Source organism: Euleptes europaea, chromosome 8, assembly GCF_029931775.1.
Source record: "Euleptes europaea isolate rEulEur1 chromosome 8, rEulEur1.hap1, whole genome shotgun sequence".
Taxonomy (NCBI): domain Eukaryota; kingdom Metazoa; phylum Chordata; class Lepidosauria; order Squamata; family Sphaerodactylidae; genus Euleptes; species Euleptes europaea.
The window spans coordinates 36,764,545-36,772,988 of record NC_079319.1 but is presented as its reverse complement, the minus strand read 5'-3'; the positions used below and the strand labels follow the sequence as shown (position 1 = coordinate 36,772,988).

At 40.4% G+C, this 8,444-nt stretch overlaps 1 long non-coding RNA gene across 1 annotated transcript in view; it reads left to right on the top strand.

The window, feature by feature from the left end:
• The first annotated feature begins 2,635 nt into the window (after positions 1-2,635).
• The window catches only part of LOC130482038 (uncharacterized), a 29,975-nt gene continuing 24,166 nt past the window's right edge, over positions 2,636-8,444 (top strand). The window contains exon 1 of the long non-coding RNA XR_008933491.1: positions 2,636-2,844. This is a non-coding gene — a long non-coding RNA (uncharacterized LOC130482038). The remainder of the gene's footprint in view (positions 2,845-8,444) is intronic.

Sequence of the window (8,444 nt, the reverse complement as noted above, 5' to 3'; positions counted from 1 at the left end):
TTTTCAGCACCCAGAATCATTCCTTCCCCTCTTTCCTAGTAACAGAAAGCTTATAAGTCTTTCAAGGCACTACTATGTAGAAAAATTCAGGAAGTTGATTAACATTCATGGTTGTGTCTTGCTCTATGCATGTACTAAAAACTTAATATGCTATTTTGGGGTACTAACGTAATGGCTTATACATGACCTATGATATACAGAACTTTAGCTTAACTATATATGTTAATATTTATTTTTTATTGCAACAATTCCTTTGAATATGTCCATCCAGCTACCATGTGTCCACCTATTAAAATATAAACTTTTAAAACAAAGCCTGATCTCGTCAAATCTCAGAAACTAAGCAGGGTTAGCCCTGGTATTTGTATGGGAGACAACGAAGGAATACCACAATTGCTATGCAGAGGAAGGCACTGGCAAACCACTTCTGTTAGTCTCTTGCCTTGAAAACCCCATAAGAGGTTGCCATAAGTCGGTTGCGACTTGACCACACTTTACAAACAAACAATCATTCTACAGAGGTAGTTGTGTTAGTCTATTGTAGTGAAATAAAACAGGAAGTCCAGCGGCACCTGAAAGACTAACACCATTTATTCCAGCATGAGCTTTTGTGAGTCACAGCTTACTTCTTCAGATCGTCAGAGTAATTCTAACACTACATTTGCTTGTTCCTTGTCTTTTCTGTGTATAGGGAAACATATAGAAATATAGGCAAAGACACCATGTATTTATAATATCAGAATGACAATCTGGGAATCTGGAAGTCATCTAAAACAACTCTATAAGCTATGTGTTATAGATCATTTGTTTGAAAGTTGCAGCCACATATAACTTCCCCCTTGCATATGGAACAGACAATATTTTGGGGGCGGGATTAAGAAGCTTTTTTACATGAATGAACTTTTAAACAATTTTGCAATGCTAAGTTCTAGAATAGGACTGTACCACATTTATTATAGCTGAAACTTTTCTCACACTCTGAAGTGGTAGATGGGATTTAAGGAACTTTCCCATTTGCATATCTCAGTTTCCTGTTTCACCATTATGGTGTTCTGAATATTTGAGTCTCCCAACTTTAGCACATGAAGAACTTTAAAGATGCAAGCAGAGGAAAGTAAAAACAGAACGATATTTAATATCTATTTATAAATATTCTAAATGAATAGGAACTTTTTATATATTTCCTTGTCACATTTGCACTACTATGATGAGCTCAAGGCAGTGTACATGTGATCCCATTTTAGCCTCACAATAATATCTCTGTGGCTCTACAATAGGGACGTTATCATTAACTGAGATTTATTGCAGAGCGACTACTTAGAAGTTACAAGGTCCATGGATGCCCTTTATTTTGAGCCAAAATAGTATAGTGGGAAGTGGTCTAGGATGGATGATAAGCAGGGTTTGGGGAGGGACCTCAACAGGGTATGTCTTAGCAATGTCTTAGCCTAACTTATAGGGTTGCCAACCTCCAGGTACTAGCTGGAGATCTCCTGCTATTACAACCGATCTCCAGCTGATAGAGTTCAGTTCACCTGGAGAAAATGACTGCTTTGGCAATTGGACTCTATGGCATTGAAGTCCCTCCACTCCCCAAACCCCACCCTCCTCAGACTCCGCCCCCCCCTCCAAACGTCCTGCTGGTGGCAAAGAAGGGCCAGGAAACACTACTAACCTACCTCACAATGTTGTTTTGTAAATAAAATGAAGGAGGGAAGAATGACATGCAGCCTCCTGAGCATCTGGGTGGCAAGACGATACAAAAACATGGCATTTTTCTCCATGAACTAGTTCTGCAGATGCAAATCTGATATGTTTTATAATGCTTTTATTTACCAAAATGGAAGTGACACTTCATTACACTCAGAATGCTTTTATGTGGAGGGGGACAGTGTAATTTAAATTTTTTTAAACATTTTAAGTTGGTCGGTATGTGTGAGGGGCAGGATCCTTAGTACAGATCCCTTAACCAAAGCATCTGGAACTCAAAATTCTGCTGCATCTTCAGAAAACCTCTGTTTGACTTAGACTCTGAGGGGCGAAATTTTGAAGCCTATTTTGAGAAAGCTAAGTAGAAGGACGAGCAAGGGAAAAATAGATTTTGTAACCCTTGAAATATGCTTTGAATCTACCTTCACTAACCCTTTTGTCTAAAACAGTATTATTAAGAGAAAGCTTGCAAGTGTAAATACTCTCAATGAAATCAACACCATCAAACTGATTTGTAACTATTCCCTTAATACTGCCATAAAGTTTACTGCAGTGAAAACACTGGCTCTGCATATTGCTTTCCTCTTCCTCAGGATGTGTTTCACCTTTTGTGGCATGGCTACCATAAATCTCTTGCTCCAACAGCCTCTTGTCTGCAAGTGATTTCAAGAGCTATCATAAAAATGAAACAGACAGACTTAATTTGAGTTCCAGACTTAAGGAAACCTAACTAAAATATTAGCATAATTTCACTGAAGACGGAGGAAATTGTTTAAACGTGTGTATTAGAGAGTGTCTGCAATTTAATACATCTCTCAGCTGGCTCTTGGGTGCCACCCAGTGAATGATTTAACAGCATTGTTAAGGGTGTCCGCGGCGCACCACAGGCCATGTTAATATGCAGCAGTGATCACAGACACTCACAAAGGAGACTGGTAGGAAGTGGGAAAGATTCATGACATGTTCAAGCTGAACCTGCAAATAATAAGCTTTATATCTTTCCTGGAGGCTTTCTCAACTGGGTAACCCCCTCAATTTGCGTCATGGATCAACAGGTTGGACAAATAATTACTTTAGATATTTCCTGCAAAGACATGAAACAAGCTTCCTGAAAGAAAGTCTCCCTCGTTGTTTGTGAGTTTGTTTTATCTTTTACTGAGAGGGTGTTATATAATCATAATCACCTCTACAGCAGAGGCAATTCCCAAATTCCCATATTTGATGACCATTGCTAGGATTCTAAACATCTTGCTATATATATATATGTTTTTTAAAAGGCATTTCCGGCTTCCCGGGCAAAAGCTTGGGGGGGGGGGGAAACAGCAATGGGACCATTTCAGTTCACTTCTCAAATATTTTTGTGTTTTATTATTTTAAAACTATGATTTTAAGGAGCTGACACATTGCTGATGCAAACTTTGCAATTAAGGCTTATGCTTGGGATTAGTGGGCTTTGGCCTCATTTTTATTGTTTTTCAGTTGGCAGAAATGCAGCTTAGGTGGAAGCCATTTTTGACCAGAAAAAAAGGATAGTGGGAAAAGAATTAAGCACAGGACCCAGCATTCTCTGCTCCTAACTGCAGCATCCAGAGAATACTCTTCATTTTGAAACAAAATCAGTGTTTCATGGTATGCATCTGTATGTCTGATAGAGTTTGCCCTTCAAGCATGATGAAGTTCACTGTGTGAAATTGGGAACGTTTCTCAACCTAACTTGTGCCACAGAATGGGTGTGGGGATTAATGAAACGCCTCATGGATGCTTCCTCAAGGAAAGGTGGCAATGCAGTACAATAGAATTCAGGAGACACATAGCATTTTCTTGCAATTAAAGTGAAGAAGACAATAGTAAATATTTTGGAAACATTTGGAGAAGTTTGTAAAACTGTTTTTCAATAGTTATCTCAAAGGGGAGGCAAAGAAAACAGGCTCTACCTTACATCAAAGGGTGTTTCTGTGTCTAACTGTGGTGAAGAACAGTGATTTATGATGAACCACCATAAATCAGAGTGGGTTGGTCCTTGTGCAATGAAGAAGGATGAATAAGAACATTTCAGATTCCTCATTTTCATTCTTCTACATGAGAGTTCTGTGCCCTCTCCCAGAATGGTTTAGGATACGAGGAAACTTTATGCTGGTATAATGCCAAGATACAATGGAGTAATGTGAAAATACAGCAGCACCTTCGGAGCACTGTGCCTTTACCACACCAGTATAATCCCAGAACTGGTGTAGAACTAGCATGCATGGGGAGGGGGGTATCCTAAGCTCTCCAATCTGTTTCCTGGCACTGCCATAACATTATGTTGCTGACAGCCTTACAAGGAGTAAACATACAACTGCCTTCTACCCCACCATGCCTACAAGACATGGAGCAGTTTAGGATTCCAATGAAGCCTGCAGCCAATCACAATTGTTCCAGGCACTATGTAAACCCCAGCCACGGCATCTGTTTCTCAGATGATAGGATACATGACATGATGGGACCCCTACAGAAAATGTACTTTTGCATAAGGTGTCAGCAAAGTGCACAAATAGGCAAATACAAGGAGGGGGGTGGGGAGACCATTGCCACAGCCTGTAGCGAACAGTGCTCTGCCCACAACACTTATAGTCACTTCAACTCAAACACCCATCTGGATCCACCCTCCTCCCGCTTGACATGCAGGTCAATGCATTCCACACAGGGAGAAGGAGGAGGTCCCTGGCTCAAGAAGCATGTGGTTCGCCACTAGCTCCTCGTATTACAAAGGTCTTCCATGAGTTTACCACTACAGCATGGTAAAGAGCAAACCACACTGAATGGCACGTGGGTCACCCGGTCAGCAGCATTGGCCCACCCCAGTGCTAGGATCCAAAAAGGCTAGAAAGATAGCAGAGATTAGTTGCATGTTTGTTGTGCCTGGTATCTGTCTCTAGGGTTGCCAGGTCCCTCTTTGCCACCGGTGGGAAGTTTTTGGGGTGAAACCTGAGGAGGGTGGGGTTTGGGGAAGGAAGGGACTTCAATGCCATAGAGTCCAATTGCTAAAGAGGCCATTTTCTCCAGGTGAACTTATCTCTATCGGCTGGAGATTAGTTGTAATAACAGGAGATCTCCAGCTAGTACCTGGAGGTTGGCAAGCCTATCTTCCCCACACCAGTGCCCAAATTTCTGGTGCTTTTTGTCTCCTCCCAGGCTTGAACCCCTAAAATAAGAGTGTTTGGGGCCTTGGTTTGGAGGCTGGCTATAATTGTGGGGGCCTTTTCCGTTTCTTGACCTATGTGTCTGCTTGTCAAAAAGAAAGCATAGCTGCAGGAGGGAACTTTAGTCAGTTTACACAGAGCTCCATGGATTATTTCTTTCATAGCTTTCTACTGGTCATTCCACTGGGGCAACCTTTGGCGGGAGATTTTTGTTGGTGCATGTGCGCACCAACGCGGCACTTCCGGTTTACAACTGGAAGTGCTGCCTCGCGAGGAGCCTTAGACCACTCAATAATTTCCAATAATTTTCCTTTTGATGCAGGTCTGGATGCAACCACTAGGGGCACAAGGAAAAATGAGCACAGTAAAGGACACCCTGATATCAGCTAGACCTGCCTTTCTGCAGGACTGAAGCAAAATGGTAGTTAGTGTGTTAGTGCTTTCTGTCTCTTTTCCTTCATTTAACTCCCTCTTTTCCACTCTTTTCTCATTCATTTCCCTCTCCCTCCACCTAATTTTTCCTTGTTTCCTCCATTTAATTTTCAAGTTTTGGTCTCAACTTCTTCTCATCCCTATCCTGCTTGGCCGCAGAATGTACTTAATAGTGATATAGTAGCAAACCTTTGTTAATATTATGAACAGAAGGAGGGGATGTAATATTTCCCCATGATCTAGCAGTAAAAGTAAGTAGTAAAAGGATTCTTCCCCCTCCTCCACCTCCACCCTTTACATGCATGGTAATGGAATGTCAATCTGTTTTATTTATTATACATGTAGAACAGAAATTAGAACTCCCAGTTCAGGCTCTGCATTGTTCTCATTATTATTATCTAAATCTAAAAGCCCTTTGTAAAAGCTACTTTACTATATGACAAATGACACAATCTTTTTAATGTAATTAAAATTAGATTTATAACAAAAGTCTTTCTCCCCAATGAGGACCCAAAGCTGCATTGTTCTCCCACCCTCCATTTTATCCTCACAACTATCCTGAGAGGTAGGTCCAGCTGACCATGTGTCACCCAGCAACCTTCTATGGCGGATCGGGGATCTGAGTATAAGAGACACATTACAGGTTGCTTAAAAGCTCTCATTACATGTTGCTTATTGTGAAGGTAAGCTGGTTCACAGTGTTCCAATCCCTCCGTATTTGGCACTGCAACTACCATCATCATTCTAGGGTTGGTGGCCAGTTTTCAAATATGTAGCATTATTTTTGATGAGTTATGTCTGCCACATACAGACACCCTCAGTTTCCATTTCAAATAGCACCAGCGGAGGGGCGGGGGGGGGGGTCTGACCTGGGCCAGGATATTCCCATACTTTTCAGTTTGGGCCCTGGAAATCCCACAATCATCCTGAAGCTGGGGCCAATTTTGAGCCTCCTAGGTTAATTCATGCCATCGTATTCCTTATTACTATGTATGGGTGTGAGATCTGGACAATGAAGAAAGCTGATAGGAAGAAAGTAGATTCCTTTGAAATGTGGTGTTGGAGGAGAGTGTTACGGATACCCTGGACCGCCAAAAAACCCAATCAGTGGGGTTTAGATCAAATCAAGCCTGAACTGACCCTAGAAGCTAAAATGACTAAACTGAGGCTATCGTACTTTGGACATATTATGAGAAGAGAAGAGTCACTGAAAAAGACAATCATACTAGGAAAAGGTGAAGACTGCAGGAAAAGAGGAAGTCCCAGCAAGAGATGGATTGACTCAATAAAGGAAGCCACAGCCCTCCATTTGCAAGATCTGAGCAAGGCTGTTAACGATAGGACACTTTGGAGGACATTGATTCATAAGGTCGCCATGAGTCCGAAGAGACTTTTTTTAAAAGAATTTTTATTATTTTCCATAAAATCATATATAAGCTTTTCAACAAATACTCAAAAATAACTACATAAACATTCGTATCAAGATATAGTTGTTGAAAATACATCATTATTAAAAGATTAAATAAGTGAAAACTTCCCCTTCATCCTCCTCCATCTTTCTATTTACTTGTTTGGTCTTTTGCATTTAGAATTCTAATCCTAATGTTATTTCATATTATGTCTAACAATAGCTTTCTTATTGCATACTAATTTCTTCATTTCAACCAAAGAAAATAAAATAAAAAACATAATATATCATTTACAAACCTTGGTTATTAAATATTATGTGTAATAATAAAAAGAAATTAAAATAAACTATTCGGTATAAAGATAGGATTTGAGTATTGCAATTTTTTACCTATACCTTATTGATCAGTGGATTAGAACAAAGAATAACCTTGCAGTTTCTCCATATAAGTTTCAGCCTCACCATGAGTCGGAAGAGACTTGATGGCACTTAACACACACACACACAGCTTTATTCTCTGATGAGTTATGCCTGCTGTAAATAGACAGATGGGCCGATTCTTTTATTACTATAGATTCATGGTAACAGTAAGCAAAAATATTTGTTATGATACTAGGTTTGGATCAGGGTCATATGGGGAGCCCAGGTGGAATCTTTGTTCGGGGTCCCATGGTTGCTCTCGAAAGCCCTGCCAGTCACTGGTTGTCAGCGACAGTGTTGTCATCCTACTGCTCTGTGATTGGTGGGTTTCTCTTCTGCTAAGTGAGCATACAATACTGGGCCTTAGATTTAGATTTTTAAATTGCCAAGATGTCTGCTAATGCAATTTCTTCCTGAATCAGATGCCCAGTTACTAAATATATTTGCTTGGAATCAAGCCTCAGCGACTTCATCTAAACTTGCTACGAGGTAAATGTGCTCAGCATCACAGCCTAAGTTTACTGATACTTTTCGTCCTGACTTTTCTCTCTCATACACGGCTGCTGCACTTCTCCCTGCTGCCTCCTGCTTCAGCTAAAGGATGATGTTGCAACTGCTAGACTATGTCCAGTGAAGATATCCTTTTATGCCATTTAAGCTGACACTGCTTCTACAGTTTGGGAGTTTTTAACCCCCCACACACCTTTTTTTCCTTTTCAGATTTTTTGCAAGCACCCCATATTTTTAGAGACCCCTGCCAGCCCAGGGTGCTCCTCTTTTGTATTTTTTAATCTGCATTTAAGGGGGAAGGCATATTTAGCATTAGCTATTAGATAGATAAATGATAAAATATATACATATACATACACTAAATGTAGATCAACAACCAAAGCCAAAACTCTGGTCTCACAAACATGGGAAAACATGGCAAAACAGAAAGCTGACATGAACTAGCTACACAATCCACAACATCCCCCCCCCCCACAAGTGAATTTAGAATCAGATAATGGGCTAGGGTTCCATATTCCAGAAGCAGGAAGTGGATAACTAACATTTTTTCTTCAACCTGCTCAGGGAACCAGTAAAGGATGTAGCTCTTTTGGCTTTTCGCCATTTTTTGCACTGCACATATCCATCTTAAGGATACCTTCCTTAAGTGGAAGTAAGGGGGAAACTACATACAATGCACAGTCATGAGCAGTTTTTCTCTCCAGCTTTTCACAAAAATAAAATAAAGTGTATCTATAGAAGTTGCCATCTGAATGGAAAGAAGTGGTTTTGGGAGCTTATTA